The 26837-nt window shown below is 42.2% G+C and overlaps 1 protein-coding gene across 1 annotated transcript in view; it reads right to left on the bottom strand.

Annotated features, from left to right (window-relative positions):
* The window catches only part of CTNND2 (catenin delta 2), a 932875-nt gene that overhangs the window by 232476 nt on the left and 673562 nt on the right, over window positions 1-26837 (bottom strand). The gene's annotated exons all lie outside the window — the stretch shown is intronic.

The raw sequence follows: 26837 nt of genomic DNA, 5'->3' as shown, positions 1-26837 counted from the left end.
TCCAGTGAGTCAACTCTTTGCATGAGGCGGCCAAAGTATTGGAGTTTTAGCTTTAGCATCAGACCTTCCAATGAACACCCAGGACTGATCTCCTTTAGGATGGACTGGTTGGATCTCCTTGCAGTCCAAGCGACTCTCAAGAGTCTTCTCCAACACCACCGTTCAAAAGCATCAATTCTTCGGTGCTCAGCTTTCTTCACAGTCCAACTCTCACATCCATACATGACCAGTGGAAAAACCATAGCCTTGACTAGACGGACCTTTGTTGGCAAAGTAATGTCTCTGCTTTTCAACATGCTATCCAGGATGGTCATAACTTTCCTTCCAAGGAGTAAGCATCTTTCAATTTCATGGCTGCAATTACCATCTGCAGTGATTTTGGAGCCCCAAAAAATAGTCCGACACTGTTTCCACCGTTTCCCCATCTATCTGCCATGAAGTGATGGGACCAGATGCCATGATCTTCATTTTCTGAGTGTTGAGCTCTAAGCCAACTTTTTCACTCTCCTCTTTCACTTTCATCAAGAGGCTTTTTAGTTCCTCTTCACTTTCTGCCATAAGGGTGGTGTCATCTTCATGTCTGAGGTTATTGATATTTCTCCTGGCAATCTTGATTCCAGCTTGTGCTTCCTCCAGTCCAGCGTTTCTCATGATGTACTCTGCATAGAAGTTAAATAAGCAGGGTGACAATATACAGCCTTGACGTACTCCTTTTCCTATTTGGAACCAGTCTGTTGTTCCATGTCCAGTTCTAACTGTTGCTTCCTGACCTGCATATAGGTTTCTCAAGAGGCGGGTCAGGTGGTCTGGTATTCCCATCTCTTTCAGAATTTTCCACAGTTTATTAATGTGTAATTATTATAATGTGTTGTTATTAAAGTGTAATCATTAGCTGGGTTTAAAGAAAGTTAGTCTTAGAAGAAATAGACTGTTGCCATAACAATTCAAAGCTTAACAGAAAAACTCTTATGTAACTAAGAGGAAGGAATGTAGGAAAAAAAAAAAAGGTTTGTCCCTTTCTCCTTCTCAAGGGCCCTGGATCCCTTTCTCCTTCTCAAGGGCCCCAGACTCCTTATCAACCTACCTAAGAATTAACCCTCAATCCCTTTTAATTGAACCCGAGCATATGAGCTTCTTGAGTGCTGTTTTCTGAAATGTCAGTTCATATTTTTTGTTACTGTATTTTCCAGTGGTGTCATGCATGGGAATAAACACGTAAATAAAGCTACTAAAAGTTGCAAACTTGTGAAGATCCTGAAGAATTTAGAAGGTATCAGAAGCAGTATTGATGCCCACAATCACTATTTATTTCTGTTATTTCTAACCCTTATCTTTTGTGACCCTTAATCTACTGATACCTACATTTCACTTTTAATATCATATTTTAATTCATTTGTTTTCTGTGAGTAACACTTCTTTTTGAAATCCAGGTGATATTTGTCTTTGCTGTTTCCCCTGACATGATTTGTCTAACTCTAGGAGCAAGCTGAGACAGTTATCAACAGAATCTGGGAACCTGCAGCCAATGGTCACATACAGGGTTGACAATGGATGCTCACATTTTCACATTGCTTCAGTTGCAAACTCTTTTTTTAAACGTTTTATTTTGTAGTGGGGTGTAGCCAATTAACAGTGTTATGATAGTTTCAGGCGAACAGCAAAGGGGATCAACCATATATATATAAACTCTTTATATATATATATATATATATATATATATATATATATATAAATATATATAAACTCTTTTTTATATATAAACTCTTTTCTCTGCTGCCAGAGTCTAAGGCCATAAAGCTCTAATCATGCACATTAGTAAGTATATCCCTGTTGTATTGTATCTGTAGGTTGAGGGTGGTAACATTGGTATGGTTGCAGAGCAGGATGAACTCAACCCATGGAATGAGCTCCTACGTATCTATCTGGTAATTTCTACTCCTCTCTCCACACCAGGCTACTCTGAGAAGCCCAGTTTCTCTACTCCAACTTGCAATAAAAGGATCTCAGGACCCAGGATCATCCTAATTGGATTCTACTGCTATGATTCTGATTCATTATTTCCAGCTTAAAATATCACATCATTTCTATCTTGGAAAATACCACAATAACCTAACTGTTCTCACTACCCCTGTTTATCCCTAACCAGGTTATTTACTCCAATCCATCATGTCATCACTGTCATATTCATGTTCTTACCCAGCAGTAGGGATTTATGTCACTGCTCTACTCAACAACCGTTTGTTTGTCCTCATGCCCAATAGATTTAAGAGAAAAATGATATAAAAGGGAGCAAATGACATAAGAGCAAGGTGGTAGGTTTTGTTGATGTTTCTCACACTGGTTTCTTATATAAACTCTTAATAAGCGTTAAGGATGATAACATTAAAATATAAGCTCTCTTCTGGGGTCTGAAATAATAGGGTCCAAGTACACAATCCTGTAACTGAATGTAATAGACAGAGTTTATAACACCTGCAAACTTGAGTATTATATCTTAGTTAATCTCAACTGCTTAGATTTTCAGCATAGAATAAAATAAGAACTTAGAGCTCTCAGAAAAATAGGCAGAAAATATTGTGTGCCTTAGAAGAAATTCCTGTGCTTTTGTTTCTAGGTGTCTAGAGAAGAAAACTGAGTGTTCAGTTACAAAACTCAAGGGACTGGCTTTTTAGTTTCCTATCAACTCTGTCTACGGTAGGGTGATACCTAACATGCTATCTGTGAGTCAGGATTCACACTGTTATTAAAAACTACAAACAGCAAGCAGATTCTTGTCTACTCAAGGATCAAAGGTCCTACTTAGACTTTAGAGTTTTTAAGAGAAAAAATTATCGAAATATATATATAACATACATGCACTGCAGATGATTAGGAACAACTTTTACCCATCATCTCCTATATACTGAAAAAATATTTATGAGAAGTAAGACAGTGGTATCATTTCTTTGGGTCTTTGCTCAGAGTGATTAGATGTATAGTATCATTAAACTACATGGAATGAACTATTAGAGAGAAATGTTTGCATCATTCATTTAAATTCTGATCTCTCACAGAAGCAAATGTTGTGATCTTTGACACTGAGTTGCTCTTTATGGCAATATTTAGGCAGTATTGTCAATTATTTTCCCAAATGAATTATGCTTTGTGATAATAAAGTTATATAATTCAATGGAAAATATTCTCAATATTATTACAGGAAAACATGCATCAATTAATCTAAACGGTACATTCAGTTGTTTATATCAGATAAATGTACATAAGGTGACACATTGAATCCAGGTAGCTATTGGTAGGGTGGTGACGGTGGTCACAGTGAGGGCAGTGGAGCAGGAGATGATGACGAAGGTGGAAGTGATGCTGGCGGAGGTGCTGATGGCGGTGGCATGGGAAGTAACGAAGTAGAAAAGAGCTGAAAAAGACGGAAAGTGGGCCTTTTAAAAACTCCAGCTGACTTTATACTGTCTGAAGTGGCAGTGAGATCTCTCTCTGCCCATTCTAACCCTTGCAGTGTTCTGGTATTCTCTACAGAAGGGTTAATGTACTTTCACCCAGCTCTGACTCTGAAATCACAGACAGAGGTGCAGTCAGTGAACAGGAGCAAGTCCCCCACTGCTCTAATCCTCTCTCTTAACAACTAAAAGGAGAAGACAGCAGCGGTCATGAGCTGCGGAGGATGTTTGGGAGGAGATGCCCAGCTTAATAAGGATAAAACTAGAACAGAGTTTCCAAACAAATTAATGCAGGAGGGCTTTCTCGAGCTCCAACTATGTGCTGGGTTGAGCATCGTGGATACACAGATGACTTCTGCCACTGCCCTCAAGGAGCTTGTGGGGGTTAATGTTCACAATAGAAGAGGAAATGAAATATCTGCTATGCCACAGAAATGGAAAATCCTGTTGTATTAACACTGGCTAGGGGAAGAATGATTGATAATGTCTCATGATGGAAGATGGTACCAACAAAATGAGGTGCAGGGCGAATGAGGAAGCCTGGTATAGCTGAGAGGAGAGAAGTCAATAGAGCCTTGTAGAATTTTATGATTTTTAAAAGTGCACTTAAAGTTAGAAATTTATAGTATATAAATTTTGTCATTAAAATTAATTAGACTCAGAGGAATCATGACATTTAATCATTTCAACCTGGAAAAGAATATAATAAATTTTATCAAGTTAGTGTACAAGGAAGACAAATATATCATGAATCCTCTATTTAAATTTAGCTGTTCGAAAGACATGTCTTAAAAAAAAAACAACCTATGTTTTAGTGTTCTTTTTCAGACTACATAAGAACTATAGTTCACAGCTTGAATGTTTTTACTTAAAATTACCCCACAGAGATAACTCATATACTTTACAATTATTTATTAATTATGGAGTTGGTTGGTATATTCAGTAATAAGCAATTTTTCATATTTTGATTATTTTTTCTCCATTTCAGATGGCTATAATTTCCTCAATAGAAACATTTCAAGATAAATCACATGGACATTCATTTTAAAGATAAATGTGGAGCACTCTGCTATATTTTCTAAAACAAAGCTACAATTTAAATTATAGACTATGCCTTTAAGTACATATATTTGTAGACACAGAACACTGATACTCTATAATACCTACAGTTCTTCACACGAAGGGATGTTCTGTTATAGGAGATGTGGTTATATCAATTCATATTCTGACCTTCACTCTTAAAACTTAGTAAGTTTGAGGTCTGAAAGCATTTTATCTTATTTATACCCTCCAATTAAAGCTGTAGATAATCTGAGAATAGATAAGCCTGGATGATATCTAATTTTATATATACGTGTGATTGGCTTGGAGAAAGCATGTATTGGAATTCTAAATTGATTTTATTGAAATAAGAAGGAACTCTTGCATTGGGATATACGGTGTTGGCTTTTCAATGGTCTCTTCTCATCCCAACATGAGGATAATAACAATGACATGCTTTTCGCCTGCTGGGTATAATGAGCTAAGGACTCTGCTTTTTGACAGGGAAATAAGTTACAACCCTGAGCTTCATGGAAGGAAGGCTGGGCCTAGAGCACTCATTCTGTAACTAGCAAAGGAAGTAGGATAATGGGGGCTTAAACTGTAAGATATTTATTCGGAAGGTGGTGTGTTAGCCCCTCAGTCACGTCTGACTCTTTGCGACCCCATGGACTATAGCCCACCAGGCTCCTCTGTCCATGGGAATTCTTCAGGCAAGAATACTGGAGCGAGTTGCCATTCCTTTCTCCAGGGACCTCCCCGACCCAGGAATTGAACCTGGGTCTCCGGTGTTGCCGGCAGATTCTTTACCATCTGAGCTACCAGGGAAGCTGAAGTCTAGGTTAATATTTAAAGCATTGAAAGTGAAAAAGAAAACAAGGTAATCATGGTTGGTTGAGAGCACATTTTAAAAATTTTAGGCACTGAATCACATAAATGACACTCATAGTTATAGCATCTCCGCCTCATGGTGCCTGCAGAGCAGTGGGCTAATCTGCTGAGGTCCCGGACCCCTAAGCCAGGTAACACCCATCGCTTCTCCATCTCTGCCCAAGAGCTCAGCTGGAAAAGAGTTTCTCAGTCCTGCTATTCCATAGCAAACATGGAAAGGCAAGCTGATTCCTCGGAGAACCAAACTGAAATCTGCACACTTGTTACGGTGTAAGCTGACCACTGCCACAAAGGAGTGCCACGTGGCTGGGACGCTGGCAAGAATCTTAGCTGATACTCTCATTTACTGCTGAGTTCGGCCAGGACTGGGCACTCCTGGCAGCTTGGAGATGTGGGGCTGGCAGAATCTGTGAGAATATAGGCCCAGGAGGTTCCGGGGGAAAACTCAAGCTCTGTGCACCGTGGGGACGTGGATGTCTCTGAGGAGGTCAGTCAGGCTAGGCAGTAACTGACAAGTAGGGCAGGAAAGCCTCTGAGAAGAGAAGTGACTTGAGTGGGAACCAGCCACCAGGTACCATGAGCAGGAGGCAGTGATGGAGAGCAGGGACTCAGTAACCAGAGTGGAAGGCTTTACTTGGATCTGTCCCCAGCCCAGTAATTGGTTAGCCATGGAGATAAAGATGGGAAAAGCTATTTTTGTAATGCGTGTGGCATTATGAAACCCTACTGGGGAATTTCAGGGCAAACTCGAATGCAAAGGGCAGAAGGTCATTCCTCCTCTCTGGGTCACATACCGCCGCTTAGCGACAGCCTCCTGGGGGCTCAGGACAGACACCTCTGGGCACCAGCAGAGCAGGACACACTGTGCCAAGGGAAGCTGTGCTGACCAGCGGGGTGGGGGGTGGGGGAATTGCAAAGCTCTGTTGGAAAATCATAAGGCCCCTACTAAGTCCAGTGTACAAAACAGCAACACAAAGGAAGCCGGGGACAGTGTCCTTCTAAGGCAGATCTGTGCCTGGCAGAGCAAGGGCTGTGCAAGGGATATAAATGTGTGGTAAATCTGAGGTTCTTCACATGTGTGTGTCAGCGTGTCTGTGTGTGTGTGCATGCCGGCATGTGTGTGTGTGGGCACGCCTGCATGGGTGTGTGCATGCCTGCGCTTGTACGTATACCAGTGTCTTTTAAATTTTGAAGAGGGATGAGTGGAGACAGGTGGCGTCTTCCATAGTTATGCCTTGACATCAGCCTCTCTCTTTTCCCATGCCATGTCTGGGTAACTTTATTCTTCCACAGCCCCCAGAGCTCTCAAAACTTCTTGCAGGTGATTCCCTCAATTCCCTGCCTTCAGCTCTTACAACCAGTGATCTCTTCTCAGGATTCAATAGTGATTGTATAAAATAGATACAGCAAAAAAAAAAGAAAGAAAGAAAGAAAAGAAAACCAACAACTGGGGATAGTTAGAAGGAAGACACAATGCCAAGAGTGGTTGTGGGCTAGAACCCTTGCAAATTTTGTATGTCAGACTTTCTGTGGCCTAATGATTTTTTAAAAGTAATTTGCATAGATATAACTGTTTCCATAGCAACTCAGATAGTGGTATGTTACATCTCAGCCCTAATGGCAGCTTTAGCAAAGCTACCTAAAGATGACAAGGGGATTCCCTGGGGTAAAAAGACTTTTAATGAGATCCTGATGTTTGGAGGTTCATCAGCAAACTGTGGTGACGTACCCCTTTCTTTTCCGTGACTGTGTGGCTTAATCAGACAGTGCTTGCTTTTGGGAAAGTTCCATCCTGGTATCACATGGTCCTTTCTTTCTTTTCAATCCCATTTTCATTCGGTTCAAGTTATTAATATAAATACCTAGTTGTGTTCAAAGTGAAGTTTACACATGACAATAACATTTCACATCTGTGTTTACACACTCCAATAACTAAGTTAATAGCAGGGGCACTTTTGCAGAAAATTATTAAATTGATAAACTGCTTGAAAATCCTAAATGATCCATGTTCATCTCATAACCATAGCTGTGTGTTAAATACAAATTTCTACTTCCTGTTAATTTAACAAAGCTTCGGGAAGTCTCCTGAAAAGGGCATCGGGAATAAACCCAAAATTAACCCCATCCTGCCTATAAATGTCCTTTGTGAAGGAAACACATGGCGGGGTGTGTGTGTGAATGATTACATGTATCAGAAAATGCCTCCAGAGTCAAAGGAAAAGCCGAGCATCTGGGAAAGGCATCCTGGAGCTGAGGTTCCACTGCCAACGTAAAACAAATGTACTTGGTTTTCTTCCTCTCTCTCTTCTTTAAACTCTTTTCCTCCATTGCCCTGAGCCTGGTTGGAACCAATATGAAATTAAACATCTGCTCTATCCAGACTGTAAAGTCACTTAAAAAACAAGAAAGAAAACAAAACCCACCATGGTTAATGGCCAAGATCCTCTTTTTATTAATAAAAAATGTTTTCTGACTGCTTTGGGAATTTGTATTTTCCGGCCTTAGTTAGATTCCAAGCATGTTACTACCTCTCACTAACTTAAGAGGAAAAAGAGTTTTGAACGAAGATTAAAATATGGGGAATAATGTCATTTAGTCTAAAAACATATCTCAATCTAAAATGTGAGTGAGGGATGAAAGTAGCCGTTTTACTACTGATATTCATGAATGTAAAATATGAATATGCTGCGCTAAGTGGCTTCTGTTTTGTCTGACTCTTTGCAGCCTATGCACTGTAGCCCACCAGGCTCCTCTATCCATGGGGTTCTCCAGGCAAGAATACTGGAGTGGGTTGCCATGCCCTCCTCCAGGGGATCTTTGTGACCCAGGGACTGAACCCACGTCTCTTACATCTCCTGCTTTGGCAGACAGGTTCTTTACCACTAGTGCCATCTGGGAAGCCCAAAAATATGGTTCTAACTGTTAAGGATCAGATTAGAGGAATTGCTCGTGTTTGCTTTTAATGAGTAACTGGGAAGATAAGCCTTGAAGCTATATGTGTGACCTGACAGATACGCCACTTGAATATGGAAATGAGTTTATGAATTAAATCCATTTTCTTGAACAAAAGAAATCCAACATGAGTGAAAGCCAAACAGAATGTAGGGCGAGTGGCTCTTTCGGCTAATGTGTACCATTATTTGTAAGTGCTCAATGTGTTTGTTACAGGACTGCCCAGGGTGAAGTACTGAATACTTTTATGATCAAGTTTCTATGGTTTAAAAATTACTTGAAAAAATTTCCAAACTTTTAAGTTGGACAACTTCCATTTGCACAGTAAATGAGGAGATCAGCCCTGGGTGTTCTTTGGAAGCAACGATGCTTAAGCTGAAACTCCAGTACTTTGGCCACCTCATGTGAAGAGCTGACTCATTGGAAAAGACTCTGATGCTGGGAGGGATTGGGGGCAGGAGGAAAAGGGGACGACAGAGGATGAGATGGCTGGATGGTATCACCGACTCAATGGACATGAGTCTGAGTGAACTCTGGAAGTTGGTGATGGACAGGGAGGCCTGGCGTGCTGTGATTCACAGGGTCGCAAAGAGTCGGACATGACTGAGCGACTGAACTGAACTGAACTGAATCATTGTTTGCTTGTGAACCAATGGTGTGTGCACACTTTCTCACTGATGAGAACAATCCTGGCCCTGGGGGGACCTCCAGCAATATTTGGGTGAGGGATGTAAAATTATGGAGAGGAGAGCCCCGCAAGGTTTTTGGCACCAGGGTCCAGTTCCATGAAAGACAATTTTTTCACAGACTGTGGATAAGGGGGATGGTTTCCCAATGATTCTCATAAGGGGTGCCCAACCAAGATCCCTCACATGCGCAGTCCACAGTAGGGTTCATAATCCTATGAAAGTCCAGTACCACTGTTGATCTGATAGGAGGCAGAGCTCAGGCGGTAATGCAAATGATGGGGAGCAGCTGTAAATACAGATGAAGCTGTATTAGCTCTTACTCACCCACCGTTCACCTCCTGCTGTATAACCCAGCTCCTAACAGGAAGCTGGGGACCTCTGCCATAGAGAATTATAAGGCACCATCCAGCGATGCCCTCCCCGTGAAAGGCACTTGGCTTCTCGAAGGGTAAGAGATTAAAAGGCAAATATGGATGGAGAGAAAAGACCAGAACTCTTTGAAGTAGGTGGCCTTGGGCCTTGATGCCAGGAGGGTGGCATCAGCAAATACAGAAGGGACCATTTGTGGGGATGTGTGTGCGGGAGGGTGCCTGCTCCCCATGCATTTATACAAATGACATACTCAGTTCATTCTGATTGGAGGAAAGGTGATTCTAGGTTTACATATGGGGGCTTTCTCCCCACTGCCTTTTTGACTCACGTTTTATTCTCTTGCTCCCATTATCTGAAAGCCAAACTCATGGCCATCTCTGCAACCTTATGCAGTCGGCCCCCTTGATCTGAGGGGGATGAGTTCCAAGATTTACAGTGATGAGAGACGGAAGAAGATGGGGAGGAGTAAGATGGGGGCATCACCTGACTCCCCACAAATACATTAAAAGATCGTCAGAATTTGGAACAATTCCTACTGAACAGCTTTTAAAGGACAGCAGAAGACCCCAAACCTCCAAAAAGGCAAGCCAATCTCCTTAGAAGGAAGTAGGACCAAAGATGAAGACATAAAAAGATTCCCAGTGGGTGCCTGAAACCAGATAGTAGCAAATCCTATATATATAGTCTTCATATGTTTTTTCTACACATATGTGTTAGCCTTAGTCACTCAGTCGTGTCCGACTCTTTGCGATCCCATGGACTATAGCCTGCCAGGTTCCTCTGTCCATGGGATTTCCCAGGCAAGAATACTGGAGTCGGTTGCCATTCCCTTTTCCAGGGGATGTTCCCAATCCAGGGATAGAAATTAGGTCTCCTGCATTGCAGGCAGATTCTTTATCATCTAAGCCACCAGGTAACTTACAAATTTGGCACTGTAAGAGAATATCTGAATTGCCAGCATCACTACTCTTGCTGAGCCAGTTGTGTGTGGATGTGTGTGTGCTCAGCTGTGTCTGACTCTTTGTGATCCTATGGTCTGCAGCCTGTCAGGCTCCTTTGCCCAGGGAATTTTTCAGGCAAGAATACTGGAGTAGGTTACCATTTACTACCCCAGATGAGCGAATTAATGGACAGGACATGCTGGACAAAGGGGTGATTCATTCCCAGGCGTGGCATACAATTTAAAGCACATCAGTTGCTTATTTCTGGAACTTTTAAATATTTTGAGACCATTGTTAACTGCAGGTAACCAAAATTTCAGAAAGGAAAACTTCAGATAAGAGGGGACTACTGTTCAAATACCACTTTCCTCAGTAAAAGTGAAAGTGAAGTCGCTCAGTTGTATCCGACTCTTTGCGACCCCATGGACTGTAGCCTACCACACTCCTCTGTCCACTTCCCTCAACTGAGAATTCTCTCTGCTCCTCTAAGCTCTTCTGGCCCTTTCTCAGTGCTTACTTTGTACCCATGTCTCCTGTCTTAAGACTTGATTGACAGCTCCTTGGGGACAGAGCTCATACCTACGTCATCTTTATATTTTATATCATCCACTCAGCTTTGCATGTAGTATTGCTCAGAAGTACACTGCAGAAAACAGGAAAGAAGGAAGATGGACATGAAGACCAGCTGCTCAGGCCTATTTCTTTATTTCCCTGGCATCACAGGTCTCCATGATACAGGTCCCTGTGTTAGGAAATCATTTTGGAGCTTCTTCTGAGCATTCCCATGGGAGGGCACCTCACTGACAGCATCCAGCTGCCATGATGGCAAATAGACTCTCACTCATGATGGGCAGGCCACGTGAAGAGTGAGTCCCTAGGTGAAGACAGTTTGGCACGTGCAAACCCAAACCGAAACATCTCTCCTCCAGGCTGAGTTTCAGCCTCTAAGGGACAGCCAGGAGGGAAGTTTGTCTTTGAACATTTCATGGAGAATAACAAATAAAAACATCTGCTGGAAAGGAAACCAGGTGTTGGGCTGGGGAGGCAGACAGTCTTTAATTCTCTCCTCTCCTCCAGGATCCGGCGGGGATTTCGATGTTGTGTTCGCTAACACTAGCTAATGTAATTTTTGTGATAATTGTAGAGCAAATAGAGCAAACTCTCAAATATAATTAGGGAAGTGCTTCTAATTAACTTGTAAGTCGTGGGTTGCAAAGTAGAGTCACAAATCAGTTATGCATTGTCAGACTTAACAAGTAAAACACACTGTACATTTCCATCCGGGCAAATAAACAAAGTAAGACAAACGCCCCTGGTAAATACTTTCCCTTGAACCTTTACAACATGCTGGCGTGCTCTGGAACTTAACTGCATGTAAGCTGAGGTATATTTCACATCACCAGCAACCCGTGATCATGGTGAAGAGAAACGAAGACGACCTCAGACAGTGTGGGAACAGCCTACATGCTACCTCCGCGGCATGGAAAAACGGATACACTCATGCAGTCGGCTCAGATGGGCGGACAGAGGTCCTGAGCAAACCCCAAGAGGTTTTGCAGGGAAGTAGAGGGTGATGATAGCGGCAAACCCCCTTCCAGCTCAAAGAACCAGCAACACCAGTTGCTTACCGCGGGCTCTACGTTAGGTAATCGTTACAACACCAGTTGCTTACTGCGGGCTCTACGTTAGGTAATCGTTATAAGCAATGACTGCTACATTTGTTAGAAGGTCACCCCATGGCTTCTCTGTCACAAGGGCAACCACATTAGAACAAGTGGTAACCTCAAATTATTTTTAAATCATAAAAAATGGTAGAGGAGATACACATTTTCATAACTTAGTTACTGTTCGCAATGCAATATTTTGGCATCTCTCAAAAATGTCCAAGTCACCCACAGGGGGTTAACTGCTGGCCTGGAGAAAAGAGAAAGTGAGGTTCCTGAAACATCCATCCATGATCATGAGAACTGCTGTCAGAGCTTATTAAAAATGAGTCCCAGGCTGTGATCATAGAGATTTCGGGCCTGGAAATCGGTACTGATTGCAGGGGCTTGGAGAGTGGGAAGTCATGGTGTCAGGCAGACAGGCTGTGGGGACAGAACAGGCATGCCAGCGGTGATGCTGGCACTTTAAATCTGGGCTCAGGGCTTACTAGCATGATGACTAGTAAGGTGTTCAGGAATGTTTGTTCATCCCTTTTGGGGATAAAAGAATGCAGAGAATGCCTCAATTCTCAGGTCAGGCCATAAGAATGTAAAGCACAGGAAACGATGTGACAGGACGGCTGTTGCTATGTCCACTGGTGAGCCACTCTACGGAGTGCGCAATAAAGAAAGTCTGTGAGACTGGGTCAGCTGACAAACATGATCTCATCATAACATACGGTAGTATAGACTCCTTTAAAACCACTGTATCAAAACGTCTGGCTCACTGGAACATAGCTGTCGCCATCCTGGCCCTTGGGAACAGTGCCATATCCTGAGGATGGTCTCCAGCGAGAAGGTACCTGGGTATTTACCCCAGCATTTCAAGCACCTGAACCTCACTGCTTCATGGCAGACATCCCACAAGTATTTGCTTAATGAATGAATGGACGAATTAGACCCAGAGCCTACAGAGCTGCTTCAGTCTCCAGGACTAAGAGTGGGGGTGGGCAGGAAGTTCACGGTCTGAATTTCCTAATTTGATTAGACTTGGCCTGGTTATAGCCAAGGCGAGGCAGAAGAGGGTGCCAGGCTGTTCTCAAGGGTGCCCACTGGCCCTGTCTCTCCTCTGCTTCATATCCAGGTTTCTTCCTTGTCTTTACCTGGCCACCTAGGTCAACTTTAGCCCCAGCACCAGACATAGAAGCAGAGCCTTCTTCAGCATTCTGCACCGGCATCCTCGGGGTGTCAGGTCTCCTCTTAATAATAAATCCCTTTTCTGATGTCATTCATTCTTCTCACTCTTCTCTGGTCAACCCCCAGCTGACACACCCCGTGAAGCTATCTAAATGTTGGCAAGCTGGCAGCAATGTTTACGATTCTACCTTCCCAAGGAAGAGACAAGGTGTATGAATGCATGATACCCTAATTAACCTTTTGCTGGGAATTTTTTCTTGTGACTCAATGTGAGTTCACCCATTGTGAACTCTGGAAGCCAAGGACTGCCAGACTTGGCCTCATTTGACTCACTAAATCCAAGGAGATCTTCATTTACTCATCTCCTCTCCGATGCTGTGGATGGCAGAAAGATGGTCCCCCAAAATAGCCACATCCTAATTCTCAGAACCCGTGAATATGGTACCTTACATGGTAAAAGGGACTTAGAGGCTGTGATTCATTTAAGGATCTAGAGGAGAGTCTCTGGGATTATCCAGGTGGGCTCAGTCTAATCACTTGGGTCTTTCAGAGGACCATTCCTGGCAGCAGTCATGAGCAATCTGACGATGGAAAACTCGACAGAGACACCATGTCTCTAGCTTTTAAGACAGTGGAAGTGGGTCACAATCAAGGGATGTGGCCAGCCACTAGAAGCTGGAAAAGGCAAGGTCTGTCCCCCTTAAAGTCTCCAGGAAGGAACACAGACACTTTGAGCTTAGCCATGTAAAAGCCCAGTGAGACGTGTTGGGCTTCTTACCTCCGGAACCAGAGGATAATAAATTTTCATTAATGTGTTGGAGCAGCAACAGGTAATCAATATGAACTTCCCTGAGCGGTCTGCCATGGTCTTGGTATTCTGGTCCTCAGTGCATACCCGTGTCTAGGATAACTGCTCTCGTGGCCTTAGGGTAGCTTTTTCCCTAAAGGTGATGGGTACACACTAGGGTTCACATCCCTAAACAGGAAGGTGAGTGGGAGCTGATGCTGAAATAAGGCATCTCCTGAGGCCCTGAAAGTATGTCACCGGTTCCAGTGCGAGGCAGCCCCTGCTGCTGAAGAAACCAAACACCAGAGAACTCTTCCAGCAGGGCTGCAAATTATTTAAGAGGAAGGAAAAATCCAACTAGTCTGACTCAGAATAAAAAAGTTGGGGAGGATGGTTTTTACACTTTAGTTAACTAAAGAATTGTGGACTTTGAACTTTAACACACAATGGCAAGAGATATCGATTTTTAGACTTTAATTCCTTTGAACTTTAATGTCTTTGGACTTCAACATGAAAGTGGACTTCAACTTTGATTTTTAATTTCTCCTTGGGAATTTGGTATTTGGTGGGGATTATATTAAAATTCAAAGCATCTCTACATTGTTGGCATTTCATTCCTGGAATGCCCCTGTTCATTTTTATCGTTCGGGCGTTGTTTAATATTACTGCTAACCCTCAGATGTGCTATGTTGGATAATATGGCTGGACATTATTTGGGATAAGAAATAAATCTGGGATTTATTTTATATCGTGGGAAGACAGTGACCCTGGATTTGATTTAAATAACATGCTTTTCTGACCCATTTCAGTACCTCTTAGTATAATTTATAAAGTGCTCACCAGGAGTCCCAAGTGATCCCCAGAAAACCCCATGAAGATGGAGGAAAGGCTATCTTGTAAAAATGTTTGACTCCTGCTTTAGGGGCTTCCCAGTAAAAAATCTGCTTGCAATGTAGGAGACTGGATTCAATACCTCAATCGGGAAGATTCCCCTGGAGAAGGGAATGGAAACCCACTCCAGTATTCTTTCTTGCCTGGAAAATTCCATGGACATAGGAGGTTGGCAGGGTGTAGTCCAAGGAGTTGCAAAGAGTCAGACATGACTGAATGACTAACACTTTCACATTCCTTCTTTGGAGAGATGAGCCATGTCTCCAGCTGATCACACAAATAAAATAAGAGGAAAACAGTAAGCTGGAGGATGTTAGTGGGGAAAAAATGCTTCTCCTCTGTTCCAGTGTCTCCTTCCAGAAAGGGTGTTTACCCTCCAGAGTTGGTTAACATTACACCCCAGAAATCTTTTGAAATAGTTAAGTTCCTTGGCTAGCAGACACAGAGTAATTAATGCTGTCAACTCGGCTTCTATAGACAGTAGAGATAATGTTTAGTACTATTTACGCTTTGCCTACCAAGCTGTTCAAAACTCATGCAGGGAAGATGTTATTTATTAGGGACATAAAGAAATAAAGAAGGGAGTGGAAGGAGTCATTCAGCAGATGAGATATTTCATCTCATTTCTTTGAGCTACAGAATAGATGGAGCTGAGTTGGCTGATGACACTGATGAGGAAGCCAACACAGTGCAGGACCTGGACACAAGAAGACTCCATCCTGAGGACCCAGTGAGGTGGCCGACTGCCCTTGCAGAATGTGAGACCCCTCCCTCCAGGCAGAAGAACAAACAAGACAAACAAACAACACAAGAAAAATATTCTCTAAAGAGATAAACTGCATTGGGGGAGAAGTAAAAAGCTAATGTGGATATCTGACCCTCAGAGAAAAACTCCCCTCATCAAGATACTTGAGGATCCCACATATTACAGCTCAACTCTACCTGCTCACCTGAAGTCAAGCTCACAGTTCACAAACTTCACCAATATCCTCAGAGCTCAGACAAACTCTGTATTTCTTCTTCTTAAAAATAAGCAAAGAACTGAGAGTTCGTGAGTAGCAGTGAAAGTCGCTCAGTTGTGTCCAACTCTTTCCAACCCCATGGACTATACAGTCCATGGTATTCTCCAGGCCAGAATACTGGAGTGGGCAGCCTTTCCCTTTTCCAGGGGGATCTTCCCAACCCAGGGGTTACCATATCCTTAAAGTAAGTCTGCAAAATCAACGAGGAAGGCTCCCATACAAAGAGAAAAAAAACTTGACACCACAGCAAAGTGAGATGACTCGTGATAAAGAGAAAACAAAACTTAGTTTTAAATAATATCCTTAGAGAAATTCAGTAATAGTCTACATTCATAAAACAAAAACACAAAAAGTTCTTAGAACTAAAATACTACTACCACTGATATCTCTTTAGACCCCTGCAAGAAGAAAAAATCAAAAATAAAACCTCATAGATAGGTTGAGGGAAATGGTAGATGCTGGAGAAAGCTCTCAGCATGCTTGATAAAAAGAGAAAGGGCTGCAAATTATTGAAGAGGGAGGAAAAATCCAATTAGTCTGACTCAAAATAATTCCAGAAAGAGAAGAAAAACATGAATGAATTTTTTGAAAAATAACAAGACAATTTTCTGGCACTGAAGGTCATCACTCTTTAAACTGGAAGTGTCCAATACCAAAGAATGTTTTCAAAGGGGCAACACCTAGATATATCACAGACTTTTACAGTATCAAGGATAGAATTAAATTACAGAAAATATTCTTGAGAAAAATAATTTTCTATCTGTCCGTATCAAGTAAACATCAATCATGTATGAGGATTTAGTACTGATGTTTTCATGATTTCATCTCCTGAGCACAAGTTTTTAAGGAACTTGTACTTGAGCACTCAGTCATGTCTGACTCTTTGCAACCCCCTGGACTGTAGCCCACCAGGCTCCTCTGTCCATGGAATTCTCCAGGCAAGAATACTGGAGTGTGTTGTCATTTCCTCCTCCATAGGATCTTCCTGACCCAGGGATCGAAACGGTATCTCCCGTGTCTCCTGCACTGCAGGCAGATCCTTTACTACTGAGTCATTGGGGAAGACTTTATGGAGCTTAAAGGACAGTAAACCAATAAACAGGAGGTTATAGGATCTAGTGAATAGAAGTTCCAACCCAAGACAGCTATACAGCAGAACTAGAGAGCAATTATCCAAATCTGCCCAAAAGACAAAAGATTCTGATAGGGAGATCCTTAGAAAACCAAGGAATTAATAATGACTGAAATCATGGACAAAGCTCAGTTGGTGGGCATTGCCACTGATGGATGATCCATCCACATATGATGCTAGACATGTACTTCATTGACAAGGATCATCACTTTGAACCCACGGGGAAAGAAATGTGATTGCAGGTACCACACTGGTTGCTCATAAGGCAAAGGCTGATATCTGGCTTTCAACTATTTGAATCAAGCTATATAAAACCTTGGAAGACTGACTACATTGATAGAATAGAGTGTAACTATATTCAGTCTTGGCAATAAAGTCAAGTATGGGCTTCCCAGGTAGTGCTAGTAGTAAAGAACCCTCCTGCCAGTGCAGGAGACGTAAGAGACAGGGGTTTGATCCCTGGGCTGGAAAGATCCTCTGGAGAAGGAAATGGCAACCCACTTCAGTATTCTTGCCTGAAGAATCCAATGGACAGAAGAGCCTGGTGGGCTACAGTCCACAGGGTCACAAAGAGTCACACAGGACTGAAGCAAATTAGGACAGATGGGAAAGATGATGACAAAGGCTGTGAAAGAGAAGGGTGGAGACAAAGGAATACTAATAGCCTCATCTTACAAACAGAGTGATAAGAGGTAGTGTCTGTGTTAGATTGGGAGAAACAGAGGTTTGCTTTTGAAGTTACTGAGTGAAGCTGGAGAGGAACCAAGGATAATGATGTCACCATGTTAGGAAGAAGGAGAAAAAGCCATGAGTGATGAAAAAGGAAAAAAGTCTCCTTCCATTATGATAGAAAGTCAGTATAAAAAGCCTATAATAATTTGTTTAGATTGAGACAAGCATATTATCTAAAGACATGGGATAACCACAAGAAGGCTAAAAAACAGTGCAAAAGGAAGCAAAAATTAAGGCTGAATGCTTCTGAGGGAACTAGGAGGAAGACAGATGAGGTTGAGGACTGTTGCTTTCATTATAAGCATTTTTATATTATTTTATTTTTTGACCATATCTATTACTTCAATTTAAAAATTAAAATACAATGCATTTGCTCAATTACCCTTGCCACATCTAATTCTTTACAAGTAGTTGTTTTAAGAAGATGGCTCAGGGTTTATTTCTCTGGTGGTTCAGTGGCTAAGACTCCATGCTCCCAATGTAGGGGGCCTGGGTTTGATCCCTGGTCAGAGAAACAGATCCTAGAACTAAGTGTTTGCATGCTGCAACTAAAGATTACCCATGCAGCAACAAAGATGGAAGATCCTGTGTGCTGAAACTACGACTCAGCACAGCCAAGTAAATAAATAAATTTTCTTTTTTTAATGAAAAGATTCATTAAGAAATCAGGGCAATAGAGTCTTATTTATTTAAAACACAGCAATACTTTTAAGTAAGCCTACATGGTTCTGTATTAATTTGCATTGCTTTATCTACCTGACCTACAAGTATCTGCTCATATTTGTGAACAGATGAAGAGCCTTGACGTGGGTCTGCATTAGTTTCCAGGGGCTGCCATCACAAAGCAGCATAGACTGAGTGGTTTAAACAACAGAAACTTATTGACTAATGATCTCAGAGGCTAGAAGTCCAAGATCAAGGTGTCAGCAGTGTTGGTTTCTTCTGAGGCTCTGGGGGAGAATCTGGTTCATGCCTCTCTCTTGGCTTCTGGTGGTTTGCTGGCCATCTCTGGTGTTCCTTGGCTCATAGAAGTATCAACCCAGGCTCTGCTTTCATCTTCATGAGGCATTCTCCCTGTGTGTGTCTATGTCCAAGTTTCCTTTTTCCATAAAGACATCAGCTGCATCGGATTAGGGGCCCATCTTACTTTAGCATCCTAACATAACTAATTACATCTGAGTCACAATTTGAGGCTCTACGGGTTAGGACCTCAACATATACATTTTGAGGGCATATAACTCAACTTTGGAGCCCTTTGGAGACTGGCTGAATTAAACCAACTGACCTAATGCTAGTAAGTAAATAGTTAAACTGAAGCCTGTCACCTTAATTAAAAGGAAAGACTACTTGGGCTACATGAAGCATAAAATGAAAAAACACACTCTGCTCTTGGAGAAGTAGAACTCTTAAGGACACTTGCTTTCATCTGAAATAAAACATTTATTTTTATGGTTTAATAAAGACTGCTTTATTATGATTTGTAAAGCATTCTGAAATCTGTAGTTGGGCCTTTCAAAATTTAGGTTGATTATTCCCATCTTTAGAGAGAGAAAAATTGTATTAGTCAAGCCCAAAGGACATGCAGCACTCTAATAAAGTTTATTTGCTTTGGAACATTTTAAGTAACGGCTAGCATATATCCGCTTCAACTGGCTTTAAATGAATTCTGATCATCATCTCATAGTAATTATTGCACAGGAAGAAAATTATTTATTGCAAGGTCTAACAAGCAGTGGTAAAATATATTCTGCTGTGAAGACATACTGTAGTACAAACAGGCAGCTGTTTTTTTTTTTTGTTTGTTTTAAACATGCATGGTTATGGGTTGAATGTAAATGCATGTAACTACCTCAATTTTTAACATTTTATTATTGTTCAAACAGTTTCCAAAGGAATACTCAGTAAATAATTTAAAGCTCTGCAAGATCATTTTTTTTCCTTCTATCTTTCATTGTTTATAATTTGGTGCTCTCAGTCCTTCTGGATATAGACCCTAACTCTGGTTTACAAACATGCTTTATTTACTTATTTATTTTTTAATCATGAAAATTGTTCCTTCGAATATTTGATTACAAAACATCCTAGTTTGTAAATATCTAGAGAGGAATTCAAAGCATACGTCACCCTCGCTTCCCTTTATTTCAATACACATCTGTTGTCACCAAATCACCAACAGGCAGGAAGGAAAATACAACAGAAAAAACTCTGTGTGCTAGAGGGGCCTGGAATGTCCTTGCTTCTTGCTGAACAATTAGGTGGGCTGAAGGATTACAAAAGAAGTGATGGGAATACCAGACCACCTGACCTGCCTCTTGAGAAACCTACCTATATGCAGGTCAGGAAGCAACAGTTAGAACTGGACATGGAACAACAGACTGGTTCCAAATAGGAAAAGGAGTACGTCAAGGCTGTATATTGTCACCCTGCTTATTTAACTTATATGCAGAGTACATCATGAGAAACGCTGGGCTGGAGGAAGCACAAGCTGGAATCAAGTTTGCTGGGAGAAATATTAATAACCTCACATATGCAGATGACACCACCCTTATGGCAGAAAGTGAAGAGGAGTTAAAAAGCCTCTTGATGAAAGTGAAAAAGGAGAGTGAAAAAGTTGGCTTAGAGCTCAACACTCAGAAAATGAAGATCATGGCATCTGGTCCCATCACTTCATGGGAAATAGATGGGGAAACAGTGGAAACAGTGTCAGACTTTATATTTTGGGGCTCCCAAATCACTGCAGATGGTAATTGCAGCCATGAAATTAAAAGACGCTTACTCCTTGGAAGAAAAGCTATGACCAACCTAGATAGCATATTCAAAAGCAGAGACATTACTTTGTCAACAAATGTCCATCTAGTCAAGGCTATGGTTTTTCCAGTGGTCATGTATGGATGTGAGAGTTGGACTGTGAAGAAAGCTGAGCACCGAAGAATTGATGCTTTTGAACTGTGGTGTTGGAGAAGACTCTTGAGAGTTCCTTGGACTGCAAGGAGATCCAATCAGTCCATTCTAAAGGAGATCAGTCTTGGGTGTTCACTGGAAGAACTGATGCTAAAGCTGAAACTCCAATACTTTGGCCACCTCATGTGAAGAGTTGACTCATTGGAAAAGACTGAGAGTTGACTCACTGGAAAAGATGCTGGGAGGGATTGGGGGTTAGGAGAAAAGGGGACGACAGAGGATGAGATGGCTGGGTGGCATCAACAACTGGATGGACATGAGTTTGAGTGAATTCTGGGAGTTGGTGATGGACAGGAAGGCCTGGCGTGCTCTAATTCAGGGGGTTGCAGAGTCAGACATGACTGAGTGACTGAACTGAACTGAACTGAACGGGCACAGTTGTTACATTTGAATCAGGGTTTGTTTTGTTGTTTTTTTTTTTGATTCATGCATGAGTGTCTAGGGGGCTCCCAGGCTGTTTGGTGGTAAAGAATCTGCCAGCTAATGCAGAAGATGTAAGAGACATGGGTTCAATCCCTGGGTCAGGAAGATATCCTGGAGGAGGAAATGGCAATCCATTCCAGTATTCCTGCCTAGAAAATTTCATGGACTGAGGAGCCTGGAGGGTTACAGTCCAGTTGGGGTCACAAAGAGTTGGGCATGACTGAGGATGCATGGACACACACACAGACACACACACAAGTATCTAACCTCATTCCAAAAAGGTTTTGTGGAGGGTCCTTGTGACGATGGAAGTGAAATGATCCTTTTTACTTATTACTCTCTACTCCACTCTTCCAGCCATCGTCTCTTTTTCTGCTTGTCTAGTTAAGTTTCTAAAACATCAACACATTTGCCAGGAACATCTCTTTTAAAGATCAGCAGCTAGCGATGCCAGAGTGTGACAACTGACAACAGGGCCCCCATCCATCACAAAGGCTACCAGCAGAAGCTGTGCGTGGTGGGTCAGCTGACTGCCAAGCCTGTGTATGCAGATATCCAAGGCTTGGCACACACCCAACACCCCCAGAAATCCACATGCATTTAAGAAATGTGTGACTAAGGAATGAGTGAAGGGCCTGGACTCACCCAGAAAAGCTTATTGGAGTGAAAAGCTCATCAAACTTGGGCAAAGACTGACCCTGAACAGGACCCCGTAGGGCTTTTGGGCACAGATGTGTTTCTGTGTCTTCCATTCCTTGTTTGTAGGGAACAGACTCCAGCCTCCATGACCTTCCTGAGTCTGGAAGGGCAAATTCAAACAATTGCTAATCAGGGAAGGGAGGGCATGCAGAGACAAGGGAGGGGAAGCCAAGAAAGAATAGTGCAGCCTTGGGGCAGGGTCCTCCTTCCACCTCAAGGGATGTACATAACAATATCTTCTGAGCTCTTTAGAGGACTAGTCAGTCAGTTCAGTTGCTCAGTAGTGTCTGACTCTTTGTGCCCCCATGAACTGCAGCAGGCCAAGTCTCCCTGTCCATCACCAACTCCTGGAGTTTACTCAAACTCATGTCCATTGAGTCGGTGATGCCATCCAACCATCTCATCCTCTGTCTTCCCCTTCTCCTGCCTTCAATCTTTCCCAGCATCAGGGTCTTTTCAAACAAGTCCGTTCTTTGCATCAGGTGGCCAAAGTACTGGAGTTTCAGCTTCAACATCATTCCTTCCAATGACACCCAGGACTGTTAGGATGGACTGGCTGGATCTCCCTGCAGTCCAAGGAATGCTCAAGAGTCTTCTCCAACACCACAGTTCAAAAGCACCAATTCTTCTGCGCTCAGCATTTTTTATAGTCCAACTCTCACATCCAAGTATGACTGTTGGAAAAACCATAGCCTTGACTAGAGAGACCTTTGTTGGCAAAGTAATGTCTCTGCTTTTTAACATGCTATCTAGGACATAGCTATTCTTCCAAGGAACAAGCATCTTTTAATTTCATGGCTGCCGTCACCATCTGCAGTGATTTTGGAGCACCCCCCAAAAATGTCTGTCACTGTTTCCCCATCTATTTGCCATGAAGAAATAAAACCCCAATAAATGAAAGATGTCAGCATTCTTTATTCCAGAGAAAACCACCCGAACCCAATTAAAGGACTCAGAGAAGCTCATCAAGAGAATACCTGTCTCTAAAGAAGTGCACACACCCAAATCTTAATAGCAACTTTGCCCTTGAACCTATGCTGTAAAACTCATGGAATCCTCCCAGGTTAGGACACAGAGTTTTTGAGGGTGGGAGCCATCTTTGTCCCCCTTTGCCTGGCAAACCTATAATGCTATTCTCTTCTATCTCACCCAAAACTCTGTGTCTGATATTCTATTCAACAACTGTGCACAGAGGCTGGGTCCAAGACTCAGAAGGCAGAGAATAACACATAAGAGAAATGGAGGGTTGGGTGACCCTGAAGTTAAATCGGATTCTTGTTGTTCAGTCACTAAGTTGTGTCTGACTCTTTGCAACCCCATGGACTGCAGCACAACAGGCTTCCCTGTCCTTCACTATCTCCTTGGGTTTGCTCAATCACATGTCTATAGAGTCAGTGATGCTATCTAACTATGTCATCCTCTGCTATCTAACTATGTCATCCTCCCTTCTCCTCCTGCCCTCAATCTTTCCCAGCATCGGGGTCTTTTCCAATGAGTCAGCTCTCTGCATTTGGCCTACTAAAATCCTGGATTTGCATAGCTCTGCAGGAGCCAACAGAACCCTAGCTTTCACAGCTCACTTTGGCAGTTGACCATGGCTGGTGCTGAAGATGAACACGAGTCTCTAAGCCTCTTGGAGCTGAATTTATTTGCCTTATTTGACTTTTGCTTCAGGCAGTGAAGTTAGCTTTGGCCTGATCTGCTTCTGGATGCTCTGTCTAAATAGAGCTCAAGGAGTCTTGCAGGCTTCCAGGTGCCCTCAGGTGTCAGCCAGTGTGGACATTTAGAAAGGCTTTGTTACTACAGACTGGATGTAGCGGCAATTCCTTCCATGTGGGATGCTTTCCTAGATGTTTTTCTCAAGTGGTAGCTTGGCCAAGTGCTTCTTGTTTTTCAGTAGTATCCATCACAGCAACTCCAGAAACCAGAAGCTTCAGCAAGTCCAAATATTTATTTCTACAACACATTTTTCTTTGAAAAAGGTGAAACTCAAACCTGAAGTTCAGCCAGGTACAATAAGGCCCTGCCTCTGATGTGAGTGTGTGCTAAGTCGCTTCAGTCGTGTCTGACTCTGTGCGACCCCATGGACTGTATGTAGCCCGTGAGGCTCCTCTGTCCATGGGATTCTCCAGACAAGAATACTGCAGTGGGTTGCCTTCCCTTCTCCAAGGAATCTTCCTGACCCAGGGATTGAATGCGCATCTCTTATGTCTCCTGTACTGACAGGCGGGTTCTTTAACCGTAGCACCATCTGGGAAGCTCACCTCTGGGAAGATAGAAACATCTATTTTAGAAGCAACCACTGTTATCCTGAATCCATTTGGCTCTGATGCTTGGACAGTGTCATGGAGAATACAGCATTTCTTCTAGGAGACAGTTTGGACCACCAACTCATGTTGCTGAAGAAATAGTGGGTTATGATATGATAGTGGGTGCAAACTTCTGTTCTACTCAAAAAAGGGGCAGAATAAGGCATCTGTTCTCTCTGTGTAAAACATGCACCGTCTTTCTTACAGCCAAAGCATCACCAGGAAGGGAAACGTGCTGACATTCTGAAGAATATCTCTGCCCTTGATGTTTCCAAATGGGGCTCACATAGAAATTCTGGATGTTGCTCAGAGGCACACAGTGGGTGGCATCCAGCGTCTTCAAAAGCAGTGTTGAAGACTCGGGAGGAGCCAGCCGTCACGTCCCTTATGGCAGCTTCAAGCATCCCAAGGAGCACAGGGCGTGCTGTGGCGGACGGCCCAGGGGACCCACCAGCTGCATCTCCTTTCTGATTGAAGCCATCAGTCACTTCACCATTCTCCATGAAGCTGAGTTTCTTTGGCAATGAGTGAAGCCACCACAGACAGTGCTTCTAGATAAGGCATTTGTGTTGCAGCAAATTCAAACATTAGTAAAATCCAATTCTTTTCAAATCATGAACGGAAAGTGCAGGTACACAGGAGGGTGCTCCTTTGGTTGTGTTGGCCTCATACATCCATTGGGCTTCCCAGGTGGTGCTAGTGGTAAAGAACCTGCCTGCCAGTCCAGGAGATGTAAGGGACGCAGGTTCGATCCTTGGGTCAGGAAGATCCCCTGGAGGAGGGCATGGCAACCCACTCCAGTATTCTTGTCTGGAGAATCCCACGGACAGAGGAGCCTGGTGGGCTACAGTCTATAGGGTCGCAAAGAGTCGGACACATGACTGAAGCAACTTAGCAGCAACATACATCCATTAGCTTGGTCTTAAGGCCCAGAGGCATCCACACTGAGTTCTTTCTCTTATAGGCATTTCCAGTTGAAACACAATTCATGACAATAGGGCAGGTGGGACTTCCCTGGTGGTCCAGGGGCTAAGACTCTGCCCTCCCACTGCAGCGGATGCAAGTTCAATCTGTGGTCAGGGAACTAGATCCCACATGCTGCAACTAAAGATACCCATGCCACAAGAAAGACCTGGCACACCAGCCAGATGAATAAATATTCTTTTAAAAAAGAAACAAAGACAAGTGTTAATAACTATAATGGCAGGTTGTAGTTTCAGTTTTTAACTCATCCCAAACCATCCTACATATCATAATATGTGCATAATATGTGCAACAGGAGTTAGTCCTTCCACGACCATGTCACCCCGTGTGAGTTCAGTGTGAAAGATTACTATCATAACACAACAACCCTTCACAACATCTTTTTCCCTACAAAGATGATCTTCCACTTAGAGAAAGGAAAAACAAAAGAAAAGGAAAAGAAAAATCACAAGGAAAAAAATCTGAGAGTCTAGTTCTGATTTAGCTAAGAACATAAAGGAGATGTGCCCATGATCGGAAAGGATGCTAAATTAAAGACAATATGCCGAAGCTGGGAGTCTTGACCCAAGAATGAACAAATATTTAGGACTCTAGCTTCAGTAATGTATTTTCTTTTCTTTTTTTTCAGGGAAATTTTAGCATGGAGACAGAAAGTCAGTGGAATTGTGGTACTTAAAAGATCTTTTTTTTAGAATCAGTCTTGCAATCCTCTTGACAAATACTTGCTTCAAGGAGTAAAAATGTGTGCATATGTGCAACAGGAGTTTGTCCTTCCCCAACCACATCACCCATGTTAGTTCAGCGTGAAACACTGCTATCATAACATGACAACACTTCACAACACTTTTTTTCTTCCCACACAATCTACCACTTAGAGAAAGAAAAATCCAAAGAAAAGGAAACGAAATATGAACAAAAATGAAATATCCCAAAGAACAGCAATAGCAATATGTATACTGGATACATAACATATATACATTACATACTGGGTAGGCCAAAAAGTTTGTTCAAGTTTTTCTGTAACATCTTACAGAATATACATAAAACTCAATATAGAAAAACCTGGAAGAACTTTTTGGCCAACTCAGTATAATGAGAAGAGTGATTTGAAATTCCATACTGGGGTTACCAATAACCTTAGACCCCTCAACAAGTAAAACTTCACATTAAAAAAGTGAGAGGCAATAGTAAACGACTAATGTTTCCTATGTCCATACATATTCCATGAAGGTATGTGTTAAAGGCTTTACATAATCTTATGGATTAATCCTATGACTTTATAAGGTAATATAGTTATCACAATTATGTTCATTTCTTGAAACTCAAAAGTCCTGTGCTCATGGATAAGGCTTTCTCTCATGATCACTTTAGAAAGAAAACTGCTTAACCTGTAATATTATATAAATTGGGGGCTTCAATATTTTATTCAAGAAATTAACTGTTCAGGACAATAATCTCTCTGCTGCTAAGCACAGTACTATATACCTTATTACCAATAACTCAAACCCTTGGCCTTTCACCATTTATGATCAAAGTCATTCTAATGATGACTCAGGGTATTTTAAGATGTCAATTTTTAACCAAGTGACAAAGATTGAAAGGCAGTCAAAAATCTTAGGAGGGCTATGTTTATTGGATGCTAATTATTTAACATGATGCATCTACCAGCATGACATCTGATACCCTTTTACTTAAGTCTGTCATTTGCAAATATGCAAATAT

The sequence above is a fragment of the Budorcas taxicolor genome, chromosome 20 (genome assembly GCF_023091745.1).
Source record: "Budorcas taxicolor isolate Tak-1 chromosome 20, Takin1.1, whole genome shotgun sequence".
Lineage (NCBI taxonomy): Eukaryota > Metazoa > Chordata > Mammalia > Artiodactyla > Bovidae > Budorcas > Budorcas taxicolor.
The sequence above is the reverse complement of the archived record's forward strand: the minus strand, read 5'-3'. Positions and strand labels throughout refer to the sequence as shown.